Here is a 19812-nt window from a genome sequence, read left to right as displayed (position 1 = left end):
CCTTGTCCCTTGTTCCCAAAAACGTCTCTTGCTAGCTCTTATTTCCAAAGAGTAAAAAGTCAAAGAGCTAAAGCTTCTCTCTGTAGAAAACTGTCCCTTATATAAAGAGTGCCTTGGTGGGAGACTATTAGGACAATTAATTCTGGGTCATTAAACAGGGTCGACAGAAACAGAAACCAAGCCTTAGCCTTTCCATTGAATCCTCTGTGGTGCCAGTGCATTTAATTTTGAGAACTTTTGAAAAATCTAAATATACGAAGCAATATGAGTTAGGACGTGGTTAGGAAGAATCAGAAACCATTATAGCTTGCTGGACCTCCTCAGTTCTCAGGTAAAGAACCAGCTCTGGGGAGACTAGAAAATGACTCGCCATGCAACCCACAAGAATCAAGTCATACACAAAGACTACGTTTTCCAAAATGTGCTTCGTACAACCTCACTGACACTCAATGTCGTTTTCTCTTAAAGGGACTAGCATAAGATGGGGAGGAGTGATCTCTCTGAAATACCTCAAAGAGGTTCTCATTTGCAGAGCAGTGACTGACGTAGCAAATTCCAGACCTATACAACTGAGTACACAGCCTTGCCAATGGTACCAATCCTGGGCCGATTCTAATAATTCGCGTAACACACAGAGGGCTTAAAACACCCAGTCATCCTTGGGATTAAAATGTCTGCTTGGGGAAAGAGGAAACTGCAAGTGTTAATGAAGAAATTCAACAACCAGGCAACTGAAGCGTCTTTGCTTACTGCTCGGTAGAGCCAGTGACCTACAAGCAAGGAAGACGGACGAAGCTGACGTGTACAGGAACGGGACAGGTGTACCCGGAAATACACACAGGAAGCTGGCTCCACGGTCTCTGTCCTCTAGGGGACAAGCTCCACTGAGCAACCTCGCCTGGCGCAGGGTTCCAATCTGGGGTGTAGCTCAACAAGAGAAAGGTGAGCGTCTTCTCCTAGGAAGGGTCTGGGTTCGAGGCGGGTTGTCAGGCAAGGGGAGGGAGCGGTGGTTTCCACTGTGAACCTTAGGTTTGCAATGAGCCGGGCGCACAGTGACTTAACAGCACAGCTTCTTGTCGGACAGGGAGGCGCTGTGACTACCAAGTGTGTCCGGGTTCGGTTCCTCTGCTGTGGGTTTAGAATGACCCAGAAAGAGAACTGAACTCATGAGCATGCAAACAGTGTGCAGGCCTCACTTGGGAACCAAGAAGAAGCACTTGCTGGGGTTGGAAATAAGGCCAGGTTGAGGGTGTACTGGGTCCTGTTCCCAAAGTTCACCTACAGTGCAGGCGGCTTTCCCCACCTCCTTAATTTTGTCTTATCAGCAAGTGCTCTCAGAAGGAATTCCAAGTAGCGAAGTCCATGATATTTGAAGGAGAAAGGACTTAAATGGCCAATTAATGAAATTCCGTTTTTATTACTACGTGACACATCTTTCTACACCCTGAGCAAATTGATAATGTTATTTGCTAATGGAGGAAGGGAAAGTGAACGCTGTTAGTCAGATCCCCTTCCCAACCCACTCCCTGGTTAGTGTGGTGTCAAACGGAAGCCCTGGATCGCTCCATCAACTCTGACAAAGCACCTCAACTAAATGGGTAACTTAACGGGGCTGGGGAGAGGGCGCCACTGTTCAAAATGCTTCCTGATTTTCCATAGGAGCTGCGTTTGTCTCTCAGCTCCCACACGTGAGGTGGAGTGGGCTCAAAACCGCCTGTTACTGCAGCTCCGGAGGATCCAAAACCCTCTTCTGGCCTTCACTGGGCACCAGCACAAACACGGCACATATTACATGCTGACACATACATGCAAATGAAGAAATATTAAAAAGTAATAATACACGGGTAACTTTGAAATGTGCTTGCAAGGCAAGTGCACCTTTAAAGCAACACCGCAACGCCCAACAACTCTTTTCCATTAGAAGGAAGCCTTCATGGCTGTGCTACTGTCTCACCTACGTGACCCCTTTCCTACCTGAAGCTGCCACTGAGTGAAGCTGTGCTTCTCAACCCCTGGGAACGGGGCCAACGTCTCCTCATCCCCAACCAGTCTGTCTGGCACCAGAAGTCTCGTTATAGGCAGGTCACACGCTCTCCTGTTTGTGCTGCTTGTTTTTACCGTATTCATCCCATAGGCAACAGCAGGGGAAAAAAAAAACAGCCCATTACTAGTAGGGTGTGTCAGTGACCCCAAGGCTTTACTAGAACATACCAAAGCATCTGGCTTTTGTGAAATTGGGAAACACATCTTGGTGTGTGATGTGGTGCGTATAAAAATATTCAAACAAAAGAGCCTTTGGACTTGGGATTTGAGTCAATGTTCTCTGTTCTCTCTGCCATTCATCGCCCAAAGCTTTGACACTCTGAGACCAACTCTACCCTTCAAATCAGACATCTTGTGATGGCACTACTATTCCAACGCTATGGAAAATTTGGTGAGATACTTAATGACCCTAAACATTAAATATTTTTCACCTGTGAGTAAGAGAATATGTCGGCATCCTGTGGGATAAATGTAAGAAAAAATAAAATAACCAGCATGTCCGGTGTGGTGTCCAATAATGTATAATGTTTTAAACAACAAAAAAAAATCATTGTGAAGCTGAAGACAACTACGCCTGAGACTTTTTTTCCTGCCCTCATCGTGTACATATAATTTATCCTGAGCAAGAACAATGCTGGGGGTGTCATAACATCTTACTTCAACATACACTAGAACCAGAGAACAAAAACAGACTTGTAAACCCAAATCTTCGGGCATGAGTACATAGCCTGTGGTAACTACGGAAATGAGGAAGGTAAACCAGGACCACTGCCAGACTGGGGGTGTGAAGGAGCAACAGAGAAAGGAATAGAGGATACAAGTAATCTGGTAGGGAATGGGAAAGATGGGCTCCTTATGGAGAAAGAGGGAGGTAAGTGGGATAGAAAAAGAAAGAGGAAGGATGGAGGGACGGCGGTAAAATAGCAAAAGGATGTCTGACAAGCCAAGGAAGCATACCATTAACCATTTACCCAAGAAAGTCTATGGAGCATATAACTTCATATATAGATATACATATAGTTCAAGTGAACATTTCCCATCTGGGGTGGCGGTGCACATTTCAGTGTTTTAGAGCACATCTCTGGGGAACACAGGTTGGCCTCCTGCTTCAGTTTCCAGTGTTGTGGTGTTGGCCGTGCCCCATGATGTCTGCCAGTGCAGATTCCTGAAGTGATCTACTGGTGCTTTCTCAGCCTACTCTCTCTCTCTGCTCATCCTATATTTTGATCTTTTCTTACTGAAGCCTAATAGCTCAGAGATTATCCTTAATTACAGCTCACCAGACTTCCCTTTCTTTGATCTTTTGTAACAATTACGGTGCAACAGATGGTCCTCTGCCTGTACATTCTTCATATCTGAATAATTAACACATATGGATACTATCCTACCTCATTATGCACTGTATCTGTTGCATGTGGGTAAAATAATCTGACTTCAATATTCTGTGATGTTGGTGGTCCAACCCATAACCTTTTCTTCTGGGTGTGTGACAACATAGAAAATTCTATGTATCGTCTGACCTTTTCCCTCTTTCCCCTTCCCCACCAAGCATGACCCACACCTAGGCACTTACACACTAGCCTGAGATTAGATCACATGCCCTACTGTTTTACCCCAAGAAATCACTCACAAAGCTGAATGTTGTGGTTCAAAGAATTTTCATTTTAAAATACTTGATACTTAAAGTATTTGGTGTTACATTTTTGCTAAAAATAAAAATGAACTTTCTAAAAGACTAATACTATTTATCAAACAGCATCTACTACAATTATTATGGGTAATAAAAACCAACTGCGACATTGGTGGTCCAACCCATAATCTTTTCTTCTGGGGGGTGTGACAACATAAAAGAGTCTAGGTATCGTCTGACCGTTTTCCCCTTTCCCCTTCTCCACCAAACATGACCCACACCTAGGCACTTACACACAACCTGCCCACAGAAAGCTGAGTACCCAGGAGTTCTCTCATTCCTAAACCCACAGGCTCACAGGCACACAGGAGGGACAAGCTCCAGTCAGAGACAGAAAGACCAACTAACATCACAGATAACAAGATGGCAAGGTGCAAGTGCAAAACCTAAGCAACAGAAACCAAGGCAACCTGGCAACATCAGAACCCAGATCTCCCACTACAGCAAGTAGTGGATATCCTGACACAGTAGAAAAATAAAATTTGGACTTAAAATCATACCTGATGATGATGATAAAAGGCTTTAAGAAGGACATGAATAACTCCCTTAAAGAAATACAGGAGAACACAGGTAAACAATAGAAGCCCTTAAAGAAGAAACATAAAAATCACTTAAAGAGCTATAGGAAAACACAACCAAACACATGAAGGAATTGAAAAAAACTATCCAGGATCTGAAAATGGAAATAGAAACAATTAAAAAAATCACAAAAAGTACAACCCTGGAGATAGAAGACCTAGGAAAGAGATCAGGAATTATAGAGGCAAGCATCACCAACAGAACACAGGAGATAGAAGAGAGAATCTCAGGTGCAGAACATACCATAGAAAACATTGACACAATAGTTAAAGAAAATGCAAAAAGCAAAGAGCTCCTAACCCAAAACATCCAGGAAATCAAGGACACAACGAGAAGACCAAACCTAAGAATAATAAGGGTGGAAGAGAGTGAAGATCCCCAACTTAAAGCCCAGTAAATATCTTCAGCAAAATTATAGAAGAAAACTTACCTAACCTAACTAAAGAGATACCTATGAACATACACGAAGCCTACAAAACTCCAAATAGATCAAACCAGAAAAGAAATTTCTCCTGTCACATAATAGTCAAAACATCATATACACAAAATAAAGTAAGAATATTAAAAGCAGTAAGGAAAAAAAGGTCAAGTAACCTATGAAGGCAGACCTATCAGAATCACACTAGGCTTCTCAACACAGACTATGAAAGCTAGAAGATCCTGGGCAGATTCATACGGACCCTAAGAGAACAAAAATGCCAGCCCAGGCTACAATATCTAGCAAAACTCTTAATTATCATAGATGGAGAAACCAAGATATTCCATGGCAAAACCAAATTTACACAATATCTTACTACAAATCCAGCCCTACAAGGGATAGTAGATGGAAATCTCCAACACAAGGAGGAGAAAGAACTACACCCTAAGAAAAGCAACAAACTCAAAAGAAGATAGCCACACAAATATAATTTTACCTCTAACAACAAAAATAACAAGAAACAACAATCACTATTCCTTAATATCTCTTAACATCAATGGATTCAATTTTCCAATAAAAAGACACAGACTAACAGACTGGATAAGTAAACAGGACCCAGCATTTTGCTGCTTACAGGAAACTCATCTCAGCAACAAAGACAGGCACTACGTCAGAGTAAAAGGCTGGTAAATACTTTTTTTTCCAAGCAAATGGTCCCAAGAAACAAGCTGTAGTAGCCATTCTAATATCGAACAAAATAGTCTTTCAACCAAAAGTTATCAAAAAAAGATAAGAAAGGACACTTTATACTCATCAAAGGAAAAATCTATCAAGATGAACTCTCAATTCTGAACATCTATATTCCAAATGCAAGGTCACCCACATTCATAAAAGAAATTTTACTAAAGCTCAAAGCATATATTGTACCACACACAATAATAGTAGGAGACTTCAACACCCTGCTCTCATCAATGTACAGACCATGGAAGCAGAAATTGAACTGAGACACAGTGAAATGAACAGACATTATGAACCAAGCGTATTTAACAGACATCTATAGAACATTTCATCCTAAAACTAAATATTATACCTTTTTCTCAGCTTTTCATGGTACCTTCTCCAAAACTGACCATATAATCTGTCACAAAACAGGCCTCAATGGATACAAGAAGACTGAAATAATCCCATGCATCCCATCAGATCACCATGGACTAAGGCTGGTCTTCAATAACAACAAAAAGCCCACATACCCATGGAAGGTGAAGAGTGTTCTACTCAATGATGACTTGGTCAACGAAGAAATAAAGAAAATAAATTTTCAACAGAGGAATGGATACAGAAAATGTGGTACATTTTCACAATGGAGTACTACTCAGCTATTAAAAACAATGATTTCATGAAATTCTTAGGCAAATGGATGGAACTAGAAAATATCATCCTGAGTAAGGTAACCCAGTCACAAAAGAACACACATGGTATGCACTTCCTGATAAGTGGATATTAGCCCAAAAGTTCTGAGTACCCAAAAAACAATTCACAGACCATATGAAGCTCACAAAGATAGAAGACCAGAATATGGATGTTTCAGTCCTTCTTAGAATGAAGAATAAAATATTCATGGGAGGAAATACAGGGATAAATAGAGGAGCAGGAACTGAAGAAAAGATTGTTCAGAGACTACCTCACCTGGGATCCATTCCATATACAGCTACCAAACCCAGTCACTATTGCTGATGCCAAGAAGTGCTTACTGGCAGGAGCCTGATATGGATGCCTCCTCAGAGGCTCTGCCAGAGCCATACTGATACAGAAGAGGATTCTTGCAGCTAACCATCAGACTGAACATAGGGACCCCCAATGAAGAAGTCAGAGAAAGGACTGAATGAGCTGCAAGGGTTTGCAACCCCATGGGAAGAACAAAACTATTAATCAATCAAACCCCCCTCAGAGCTCTCAGGGAGTAATACACTAACCATTGAGCACACATGGGGAGACCCATGGATCCAGTTTCATATGTAGTAGAGGGTAGCATTGTCTGGCATCAATGGGAGAAGAGGCCTTTGTTCTAGTGAAGGCTCGTTTTCCCAGTGTAGGGGAATGCAAAGGCGCTGAGGTGGAAGTGGGTGGTTGGGAGTGAGAGCACCTTCATGGAAGCAAGGGGAGGAAGGATTGGAAATGTCTCCTGTCATTCTTTGGCTGGCAAGGAGCTTCAGAGGACTATGGATTCCAGGAGAAAGGCTGGTTCTTTCTTGGGACAGTAAGAAATGAGCTAGACACAAACCCTGTTACCAGCTGCAGATACCAATGGACCTGCTTACACTTTAGCTTAAATTTTTTGCACATAGTATCCCATGGGTGTGTAGGTACCTACGCTTGAGGCCAGGTTCCACAGCCAGCCAGGGGACATGGAAGGCCAACTGCAAATGTCGCCTCTCTACCAAACAGGGCTCAAAACTGACAGGACTCTTGCAGGAATGAAAGGTGCACACAAATGTGTCCATAAGTGTACTTATGAACTTAGCATCTAGATCTTTCTCACACCTTTCTCCCATAGGGGAAACTGAGGAACACGGTTGCCTTGAGGACTAGAAAAGCAAAGGTAAAAGATGAGCCTGGAGCCGCTCACAGACAGTATAGTGCTGAGACCTTAGTGCCGTAGACCAGCTGGGCGCAGAGTGACTGTAGAGCTTCAGGAGGCTAGAGAGCAAATGAGGGAGAAGAGATAAATTTCTCAGGACGAATCCAAATAATGCGGGCAATACTGACCCCTGAAGGAGGGTTGCATGCCTCCAGCGTCTTCAAACGTGAACACTTGGTGATTTTCTCTCAAACAGTACCTTACAGGAAATGGGAATATCATGGTTTGGATAAGAAGTGTCCCCCCACACGCACGTATGCTGGAGCCTTAGTGTCCAGTCGGAGGCAATACTGAGAATTGATTAGCTCATATGTTCATTATCAAATGGGCTATTAGGAGCGGTAGAGCCAAGTGAGAGAGCATGGGACACAGGAGCAATGCTTTTGAAGGATGACTTTTCCCTGCTTTCCCCATATTCTCCTTCCCCTCTTTGTCAAGCTGAAATGACATAAGCCATCTTTTCGTCCTTCACCACAAGGCTACGCATCACCACCGCCCATAGCAAGGGGGCCGGCCCACCACAGGCTGCAATCTCCAAAACTAGGAGCCAAAAGAAATCTTTTCACCAATTAAGGGGATGTGATCAAGTTCCTCTGTTCCAGCACCAACGGCGGAAAGAAACTCGAGCAAGCCCGCTCTGTAAGGTGATTAAGTTACCAGCCGCAATAGCCACCGGTGGGTACGCATCCTCCACACGGTGAGCAGAGCAACTTCCTCTGTTCCAGCACCAACGGCGGAAAGAAACTCGAGCAAGCCCGCTCTGTAAGGTGATTAAGTTACCAGCCGCAATAGCCACCGGTGGGTACGCATCCTCCACACGGTGAGCAGAGCGTGCTTGCTGCTTTCGAGTCTGGTCCCCATCGCCCCTCATTCCCAACTGAGCCGGAAAGAGTCATAACACACCTTTGTAAAGTTGTTTTCTTTTTATTTACATGTATGTGTGTTTATCTGTGTGGCATGTGTGTGCTGGTGACCCTAGAAGACAGAAACGATTGTCACATCCTCTGGATCTGGAGTTACAGGCAGTTATAAGCTACGTGATCTGGATGCTGGAAACCTCACTCAGGTCTCCTGGAAGAGGCCAGATCAGCGAGCCTCCAAACTGCCAAAGCCCTCAAAAGCAAGGAACGTTTGAGAAATGTCAGAGCCGGGAAGGCGCTAAGGATGAGTGACAATTCAGTGCACTGTGGTGTCTTTGTGGGATCTGAGTAAACTATGAACCTCATTTAAAACCAGTTGTCAATATCATCTTAATCTACCATGATAACTACATGACGAGAATGGAAGAGACTGTCTTCACATTTCTCCTTAACCTTAAAACTGTTCTACAACAGGTTATCTTTAAAAACTACATTAAAAACTGCTTTGTAGGGGGGAGTGTGTGTGTGTGTGTGTGTGTGTGTGTGTGTGTGTTGTGTGTGTATCTGTATGTGTGTGGTATATATAGTCCCTGGGGAGAAGTGTGTGCCACACAAGCTTGGTGACCTGATTTAGATCCCAGACCTCAAGCAGAAGGCTAGGTGTGACAGTCCACATCTGTTATCCCCATACTACAGGAAGATAGGGGTGGCCACAGGAGTGGGCAGGTCAGCCAGCCTGGAGAATACAGTGCAGTGCCGGAAACAAGACAGACCCTGGATCAGAATCAAGGCAGAAGGAGAAACCGACTCCTAAAAGGCTGTCCCCAATATTCACATACATGCCATGTACATACATGCCTACACACACATATACACATATCACACACATACACCACACACACATATATATACACACACACATATACCATACACACATATGCACATATACATATACCATGTACACATGACACACATATATACAATATGCACATATACACCACATACATATATATACACATGTACACATACCACACACATAAACCACACGCATATATACACACATACACCATACATGCATATACACACATATACATATGTGCACATACCACACACAGATACAACATGCATATATACATACATATACCATACACATACATATATATATACTCATATACACATACCACATGCATACACACACACATATAGATACATACAAGTATACATACCACATGCATATACCACACTTGTATATACACACATACACCATACACACATACATACACACATATACACATGTACACATGCCACACACATATATCACACACATATATATCACATACACATATTCACACATACACCACACACATATACACATACAACACACCTATCCACACACAATACACATACATAAACACATAATACACACACCTTCAGAATTATTCTAATGCTTTATAGACTATGGAACATAATTTTCCTCATTTTCTCTCTCCTGAGATAGATTATTTATAGACTACTGTAGAAGATGTAATTCTTATCCTATATTAACTTATTATCAAGATATTAATTCATCTGTATTGATTTTGGAACATTATATCTCACAAATGAAAACAGTAAGTTAGTGAGTTGTTACTGAAGAGAACACAAGGAGAAAGGGCTGGGGTGCCAGGCCTCAAGCAACCATAGTCTTTGGCTATGAGAATCCTACCAGTCTCCATCCCAACTCAACTCAGTCTGGATGCACATCCTGTTCGCTAACAAAGACGGTGAGATGCGCAGGCTTTGAACTTACACCGAGTAGTGCTTGTATCCTGGCTCCTTAGCTCTGGCAGGGCCGGAGGAAATCACTAACCTCTTTATTTGGAACTACACCTGCTGTTCCCAACCTGTGGGTCGAAACCCCTCTGAGGGTCAAATGACCTTTTCACAAGGGTCACGTATCAGATCTCCTGCATATCAGATATTTACATTAAGATTCATAATCATAATAAAATTACAGTTTTGAAGAAGCAATGAAAATTTTTATTGTTGAGTGTCACAACATGAGGAACTGTGCGAACAGGTCTCAACATTAGGAAGGTTGAGAACCACCACACAGGTTTTATCTCTTCTCAGGATAGTTGCTGGATTCAATGAGAGGCCATAAGTTATATTCAGAGTGCGTATCACAGTGGTAGCCATGTATAAACTCTCCGCTGTGGTAGCTATTATCACTAAAAAAGGACAAAGCTTTGCCAGACACAGCTGAAAAAGCAGAACATAAAATACATCCATAAGTCTATGGTGATGTCAATACTAGATTTAAAAAAAAAAATGAGTGAAGAGAGTAGATAAATCAATACAGAATTCCAGAAACGGTGTGTGGCGCCCCTTCAAGGACAGCACAACTCTATTTCTTCCTGTGGGCTGTGCAGAGTCACGCCCTCCCAAAGAGTGTAAAATCTATGTCAGTGGAGAAGAACCCTGACAAGCATTTCTCAGCGGGGCAATCAAGGCTAGAAGTCAAAACTGCTACGTCATGCAGATAAGTCATAAAGAATAGCCCTTTGTCCTTTGATGATCTGTGCTCCAAATCCCAGAATGCTGTGCAAGTGTGAGTGATGCCATCAGACACATGCAAACCGAACGATGGAGTGAGCAAAAACACTGTCGAAGTCACCAAGATTAGCAGGAACACAGAGGAGCTGAGAAAATGCTACAGTTGCCAGGGGCAAAGGAAAAGCAACGCGAGGCAGTGTGGTGTGGTGGGCCGGACGGGCATTTGCTTTCAAATGCCAAACAGATAGAGGAGTTTAATTAGTACTACCTTATCGGGATTGGCTCCTTACCTGTGCTGACTATCCGTACAGACGGAAGGACAGAACAGGCTGGGAGCCCACGGGAACGCCTTGAACTATCTTTATAATTTTTTAGAAAGATTAAAATTACTCTTATTAATTATTAAGCAACAAATTTAGTGAAATGCCTGCGTGGGTGGGATGCATCGTTACAGTACCTGTACGGCACCCCCACCTTAATAACTTGTTAAAACAGACTGGTGCCGGTGTAAGCGCTTAGGTTTAGATTGGCCATAAACATTGGTTTACTGAGACAACTTCGCCCCCTAGTGGCATAATGCTCTAGCTACATTTTGTGGCTAAGAATGTCCACAGGCTTTCTTTCTTTTTTTAAGAATCAGAATATACTCAAAATATGTGGTCTGCTGGGATTACACTGCAGCTGGTTCACATGCACGAACCACGAGAGGTTTCCAAAGAAACAGGACTATGCACAGTCTATGCACAAAAGAGATTTTGGCGGTGCGGTGCCGTGGCTCCACAGAATAGTAGTTTAACAATGTCCGAAAATTTAATGTTGATTGTGTAACCGTCCTGAAAAATCTCTACTTCTGTGAAATTTTCATAAAATATGTAAACAGAAAAGGTATGTCTTATGACATTTTTTTCTTTCATTATTTAGAGAATACTTTATTGGTTTCTGTTTGCATGCCCACATACATATGATCTGAAATATTTAATGTAGTGTGTCATTTCTTTAAAAATGGGGGAGGATACATTTAATGCTCTAAACTTATGTATCTGTTTCTTTCTGTACAATATTTTCTCAAGACTGGAAACAGGGATACAATTTTTCCAAAATTGACAACACAGCTCCATCTTCCAATAACCTAAATAATATGCATATGTATACATCCTATGCTAATATAAAAGACCATGCTGTGTAGAGAGATGGCTCAGTGGTTAAGGGCACTGTCTGCTCTTCCAGAGGTCCTGAGTTCAATTCCCAGCAACCACATGGTGGCTCACAACCATCTGGAGTGAGATCTGATGCCCTCTTCTGGTGTGTTTGAGGACAGCAACAGTGTACTCATATACATAAAATAAATAAAATCCTAAAGAAAAAGATCAGCCATCACAGCATGTTGTCCATCGACAGCACAAAAACCCTTTCCAGGTTCTTCAGTCATTTGAATGACATTGAGGACACGCCACTAAAACTTTTAAAAAGAAAAGAAAAGATAAAGCAACAAAATCCCAGAAAATAGCACAGTTCTGTTATTGTTGCAGTACGAGGCAGTGCTGTTTAATTCTCTTCTCAACCATCATCTGGAAGGAAAGCATCCTGAGTAGTTACATCACTGAAAGCAGCTGTGTGTGAGCGTGGTTATCACTACATGTCACAAACTCGCTAATTTATGGTCACAGAGCATACAGGACTGTCCCTCCCACATCAGTAATACTAGAGGATATAATTTAAAAAGCTTCATTTGAGACTTTTCCATCATAAGGCCCATAGGAAGACCTAGCAGTTCTGTAAAGAAATGGGCCAGTGAAAAGCCTCAGTGGGTAAATGTGCTTGTCTCAAAATCCCAGTGACCTGAACTCAGGATTGCTCTGACATCCACACATTTATTGGAGTGTGCTTGCATGCACATGCATGTACACACACACACACACACACACACACAGGTGTGCACACACACGCATACACAATACACATACACACAATAATTACTTCTTAAAAAATATACTCTAGGATTTTCTGTCATTTTTAGGTTTTCTAAACTTAGGTGGAAAATATTTAAACGCCCTTCTCCTCCTCCTTCTCTTCCTCCTCCTCCTTTTCTCCTCCTCCTCCTCTTCCTCCTCCTTCTCTTCTCCCTCCTCCTCCTCCTTCTCTCTCTTTCTCACCTTCTCCAGGTTTTCAGGCAGCAACATTAACAGCATTTTCTTCTCTGGTTCTAGAGGTTGGTACGTAGACTTAACAGCATCCCTCGCTCCCTGGGGTCTCCAGCTCAGGAAGCTCATGTTGAATTCCTCTGCCTCCAGAGTCTAGTGAGGCAGTTACCCTAATGCATCCTCTCTCATTGGTCTTGGTACTTATGTTTATATTATGTCCTCGTGACTTTGCTTTTCTGAACAAGCAGGCTTGTAAAGAAAGTGACATAAAAAGCACAGCTCTAGATGTTCTCAGAACAGGTTAACATTGGTCAAGACCTAGTCAACATGGTCGGGCCAACAGAAATACGGATGATGATGATAATGATGATGATGATGATGATGATGATGATGATGATGATGATGATGATGATACACATCCAGAAGAAATTATTTATGCTTTAGGAAACTGCCACAAATCTATCTGTAGTATAGCTGACGCTTATAGAGATTGAGGCAAGCAGCCTCACCAGATCTCCATGTTTTTAATGTGATCAGCCTTACTTGCACTTACAGTATCCATACAAGAAGACTGGTTAGTGGAACTCAGACATAAATAATTTCTATCTTACCTCTCAGAAAACATGCTAGCCAATCCTCTATGATCACAAAAGTGGGAGCCATGTGTATCTAGAGGGAGTGTGTAGCCAGAGGCAACTGTGTCCCTGTCTCCTGCCTTTTGTAGATCCCCCTCATGTATCAGAATAAAGAGATAATACCCTTGTCTCATGATTGAGACCCAAGGATCTAAGAAGGGTTTCTTGGCTACAACAGCATCTCCCATCTGTTTCAGTTATGAGGGCTACACCATATGCCAGGAGGCACCCTCATATATTAAAGCATCGTATAATGAGATCTATTAGTAAATATTATAATTCCATAGGAGTGTAATAATATAGAAATAAGAGCATAAAATTGATACCTGTGATACTGGATCCATTCAGTACTTATTCCTTTGTTCTTTCTGTCTAAATCTCACCCGTTCCCAAAAAGAAATAAAATGGTAGCCAGATATAGAAGGAAACCAAGAACTAAGGGTTCCAGTTTGTTGAACACACGCATGTAAAGACCTTCTGTTTATTTGGAATTTCTGGAAGGGCTTGGCTGCACAGCTCAGCAGTGGGAGTCATTACTTAGCACATCCACGGTTCCAGGTTTGTTCTTCAGCACCGCAAACAAGCAACTACAACTACAACAACAACAACAACAAGTTCAGTAGCATCTCCTACACAGAGAAGCTCGAAGGTGAAGCACTGAAGAAATATTCATTTGCCCTTTCTAGGTGCAAAGACCCTGGACACTTAGGTCAGTCTGGACTGGGGATAGCATCACACTCTTGTGTTGTTTGTGAGCTGTGGTGGACCTCCACTGTTATCCTTGACCTTTTCTACTATCAAAAACTTCATGACTAAGAGCATGAGGAAGCAAGGAGGGCGTTGAGAGAACTGGATAAGGAGCATCATGCATGGCTATTCTCAACCTTCCTCATGCTGCAACCCCTTGATACAGCTCCTCATGCTGTGGTGAAGCCAACCATGAAATTATGTCATTGCTGCTTCATATCTGTAGTGTTGCTGGTGTTGTGAGTTGTAATGTAAGTATCTGATATGCAGGGTGTCTGGTATGCGTCCTACAAGTAGAAAGCAGCTAATAGAATAGAAAGGTGGCCAGTGTTACGCAGGAAGAGCTGCAGTGGGCAACTGAGCTTTCTAGAAACAGCACATGATTTTTGAGTGTTATGCAGGAAGAGCTGCAATGGGTCTACCTGGAAAGACACAGCCCCTGTGTGCTGCTGATGTGTCTTCTCATGCTTGTTTTTGTTGTTTGTATTCCTCATATATCTGACATTGGGCGTGGGAGACCCTCACGGCCTACAGCCTGGTGTGACTACTTCCTGGATGATTCCTGCCCGTTCTTTTGTTTTATTAAAGATTTGTTTATTTATTCATTTATTTATTTATATTGTGTAGATGAGTTCGCTGTAGCTGTCTTCAGTCACACCAGAAGAGAGCATTGGATCCCATCGCAGATGGTTGTGAGCCACCGTGTGGTTGCTCAGAACCTTTGGAAGAACAGTCAGTGCTCTTAAACTCTGAGCCATCTCCCCAGCCCAATTCTGCCCATTCTGTTGGGCAAGTTTCCTACAGATTGCCGTGAAGATGGATTTTCACGAGATAATGCTGTTTAGATGAATTAATGATGTTATGGAATCGCTGACTTGGTTTAAATAGCTTCGTGTAGTTAAGGTAGTTGATAGGAAGTTTAAGATGTTTTAAGTCGGCAGAAAGATATATCAAAGTTAGGGTCAAGAACAGAATGTGCCCCGCCTTGTAGAATAGTAACGGCTGGGTAGGCTAGAAAAGAAGTGGAGTAAGCTTTAATGTGTCACAAATGTATAATTGCACTAGGGAGATAACTGGGACTGAGATAAGTTAATGATCAAAGAAAACATTCATTCTTGGTTGGGTCTAAGTTCTTGAATCTTGTGATCTAGGGATGTGGCCACAGCTTTTGCTGTGCTCCATGAAAAGACAGGATTATGAAAAAAGAGTAAATAATTTTCTTGTGAATAGAAGAGTAAAGAATATATGGTTAGCCAGTTTAGCCAAATAAGACTTCAAAAATAAGATGTAAGATAGATGACAATGTCTCTTGATACATAAAAATTGTCATCCGCTATGCATAGGAAATACCTTGCTATTAGAAGAAACTGGTTTGCTTAAACTTTGTTAAGCAGTGACATAAAAACTACTACTTTAGGATTACAATGAACTTGTGGAGATGAAGATAGGTTCAAATAATCTATAGTTAGGTATGCGTTTCAAAAGAATAATACATAACCAACAATCCCAGTAATTTCCTTTGTGTAACGATTTTAATCTGCTTTTTAATATGTTTTGTGGTGGTTTTTTAGTGAATATATAATTTGTAACTATGAGGTAGATTTCATCTTACACAGAGAACTTTGTCTTAGGTGGTATAAAAAACACTAAGGAAACGAAATAAAATTCTTAAAGCCTGTTGAAGTTTGCATCAACCATGGTGTGTGTGTGTGTGTGTGTGTGTGTGTGTGTGTGTGTGTGTGTGTGTGTGTGTGTGTGATTTCACCCCTTTATTGCCAGCCCCAGAAAATTAAATTTTGCACCCCCCCAAAAGTCTGCTGAGTGATAATTGTTGACGTCTGTACCCCATTTTTAATAGGATTGTTTGATTCTCTGGTGTCTAACTTCTTGAGTTCTTTGTATACCTTCGATATTAGGCCTCTATCTGATGTGGGGTTGGTAAAAATCTTTTCCCAATCTGTTGGCTGCCGTTTTGTTTTCTTGACACTGTCCTTAGCCTTACAGAAACTTTGCAATTTAAGTCCCATTTGTGGATATTTGACCTTAGAGCATGAGCCATTGGAGTTCTGTTCAGGAAATTTTCTCCTGTGCTTATGTGTTCTAAGGTTTCCCTACTTTCTCTTCTAATAGTTCCAGTGTGCCTAGTTTAATGTGAAGATCTTTGATCCACTTGCACTTGAGCTTTGTACAAGGAGATAAGAAAGGGTCTATTTTCATTCTTCTGCATGCTGAGTGCCAGTTGGACCAACACCATTTGTTGAAAAGGCTGTCCTTTTTCCATTGAATGTTTACAGCTCCTTTGTCAAAAATCAAGTGACCATGTTTGTGAGGGCTCATTTCTGGATCTTCTATTCCATTCCATTGATCCACGTGCCTATCTCTGTACCAGTACCATGCAGTTTTTAACACAATTGCCTTGTAATATAGCTTGAGGTCAGGGATGGTGATTCCTGCAGATGTTTTCTTGTTGTTAATGATGGATTTCACTATTCTAGGTCTTTTGATATTCCAGAAGAAATTTCACATTGCTCTTTCCAACTCTATGAAGAATTGGGATGGAATTTTGATGGCGATTGCATTGAATCTGTAGATTGATTTTGGTAAGATGGCCATTTCTACAATGTTGATCCTTCCAATCCATGAGCATGAGAGAACTTTCCATTTTCTGAGATCTTCCTCAATTTCATTCTTTAGAGATTTGAAGTTCTTGTCATACAGGCCTTTCACTTGCTTAGAGTCACACCAAGGTATTGCATATTGTTTGTGACTATTATGAAGGGTATCTTTCCCTAATTTTTTTCTCAGCATGTTTGTTCTTTGAGTAGAGGAAGGCAGTTGATTTGTTTGAGTTAACTTTATATCTAGTCATTTTGCTGAAGTTGTTTATCAGCTGTAAAAATTCTCTGGTGAAATTTTTGTGGTCTCTTAAGTATACTGTCATGTCATCTGCCAATAGTGATGTTTTTACTTCTTCCTTTCCAATTCGTATCCCTATGATTTCCTTTTGCTGTCTAATTGCTCCGGCCAGGACATCGAGTACTATGTTGAAGAGGTAGGGGGAGAGTGGGCAGCCTTGTCTAGTCCCTGATTTTAGTGGGATTGCTTCAAGTTTCTCACCGTTAAGTTTGATGTTGGCTATTGGTTTGCTGTATATTACTTTTATTGTGTTTAGGTATGGGCCTTGGATTCCTGTTCTTTCCAAGACTTTTAACATGAAGGGGTGTTGAACTTTGTCAAATGCTTTCTCAGCATCTAGTGAGATGACCATGTGTTTTTTTTTTCTTTGAGTTTCTTTATATGGTGGATTATGTTGATGGATTTTCTTATGTTAAACCATCCCTGCATCCCAGGGATGAAGCTATGGTGAATGATCATTTTTATGTGTTCTTGGATTTGGTTTGCAAGGATTTTGTTGAGTGTTTTTGCATCAATGTTCATAAGTGAAATTGGTCTGAAGTTCTCTTTTCTTGTAGGGTCTTTGTGTGGTTTAGGAACGTGGGTTATTGTGGCCTCAAAAAATGAGTTAGGTAGTGTTTCATCAGACTATATTTTGTGTAATAGTTTGGAAATTATTGATATTAGGTCATCAATAAATGTCCGATGGAATTCTACACTGAACCCATCTGGACGTGGGCTTTTTTTGGTTGGGAAGCTTCTATTTCTTTAGGTGTTATGGGATTATGTAGATGGTTTACCTGGTCCCGGTTTAACTTTAATATCTGGTATTGGTCTAGGAATTCATCCATTTCCTCCAGATTTTCCAGCTTTGCTGAGTATAGGCTTTTGTAGTAGGTTCTGGTGAATTCTTGAATTTCCTCAGTTTCAGTTGTTATGTCTCCACTTTACTTTCTGTTTTTGTTAATTTGGATACTCTCTCTTTGCCCTGTAGTTAGTCTGGCTAAGGGTTTATCAATCTTGTTGATTTTCTCAAAGAACCAGCTCTTGGTTTTGTTGATCCTTTGAATGGTTCTTTTTCTTTCTATTTGGTCAATTTCTGCTCTGAGTTTATTTCTTGCTGTCTACTCCTCTTGGGTGTATCTGCTTCCTTTTGTTCTAGAGCTTTCAACTGTGCTGTCAAGTTGCTAGTATATGCTCTCTCTCCAGTTTCTTTTTGGAAGCACTCAGGGCTGTGAGTTTTCCTCTCAGTGCTGCTTTCATTGCATCCCATAGGTTTGGGTATGTCCTGTTTTAATTTTCATTAAATTCTAGAAAACCCTTAATTTCTTTCTTTATTTCTTCTTTGACCATGCTATGGTTTAATAGAGCATTGTTTAGTTTCCACGTGTATATGGAATTTTGTTGTCTTTGTTGTTATTAAAGACCAGCCTTAGACCATGGTGATCTGATAGGATGCATTGGGAGTATTTCAATCTTCTTATATCTATTGAGGCTTGTTTTGTGACCAATTATATGGTCAACTTTGGAGAAAGTGACATGAGGTGCTGAGAACAAGGTATATTTTTTTGTTTTAGGATGATATGTTCTGTAAATGTCTATTAATTCCAATTGGTTCATAACCTCTACTAGTTTCACTGAGTCCTTGTTCAGTTTCTGTTTCCATGATCTGTCCATTGATGAGAGTGGGGTATTGAGGTCTCCCACTATTATTGTGTGGGGTGCAATGTATTTTTTGAGCTTTAGTAGGGTTTCTTATATGAATATGGGTACTCTTGTATTTGAGGCATATATGTTAAGGATTTAGAGTTTCTCCTGATAAATTTTTCCTGTAATGAGTAAAAAGTGTCCTTCCTTATCTTTTTTGATAACTTTTGGTTGAAAATCTACTTTATTCGATATTAGAATGGCTGCTGAAGCTTGCTTCTTGGGGCCGTTTGCTTGGAAGGTTTTTTTTTTTCCAACCTTTTATTCTGAGATAGTGTCTGTCTTTGTCTCTGAGATGATTTTCCTGTATGCAGCAAAATGCTGGGTTCTGTTTATGTATCCAGTCTGATAGCCTATATCTTTTTATTGTGGAGTTGATTCCATTTACGTTAACATATATTAAGGAACAGTGGTTGCTGTTTCCTGCTATTTTTGCTTTTAGAGGTAGAATTGTGCCTGTGTGTCTTTCTTCTTTTGGTTTTCTTGCTTAGGTATTTTCTTGTTTTTACTAGGATGTAGTTTTCCTCCTTGTATTGGGTTTTCCACCTATAATTTGTTGTAGTGCTGGATTTGTGGTCAGATACTGTGTAAATTTAGTTTTGTCGTGGAATATCCTGGTCTCTCCATCTATGGTGATTGAGAGTTTTGCTGGGTATAGCAGCTTGGGCTGATACTTGTGTTCTCCTGGGGTCTGCATGATGTCTGTCCAGGATCTTCTAGTTTTCATAGTCTCTGTTGAAAAATAGGGTGTGATATTGATTGGTCTGCCTTTATATGTTACCTGACCTTTTTCCCTTACTGCTTTTAGTATTCTTTCTTTGCTTTGGGCACTCGGTGTTTTGACTATTATGTGTCAGGGGGAATTTCTTTTTTTGTCCAATCTATTTGGAATTCTGTAGGCTTCTGTTATGCTTATGGTCATCT

This window comes from Micromys minutus (assembly GCF_963924665.1).
Source record: "Micromys minutus genome assembly, chromosome: 7".
NCBI classification, from domain to species: Eukaryota; Metazoa; Chordata; class Mammalia; order Rodentia; family Muridae; genus Micromys; species Micromys minutus.
This window is presented reverse-complemented; position numbering follows the sequence as displayed.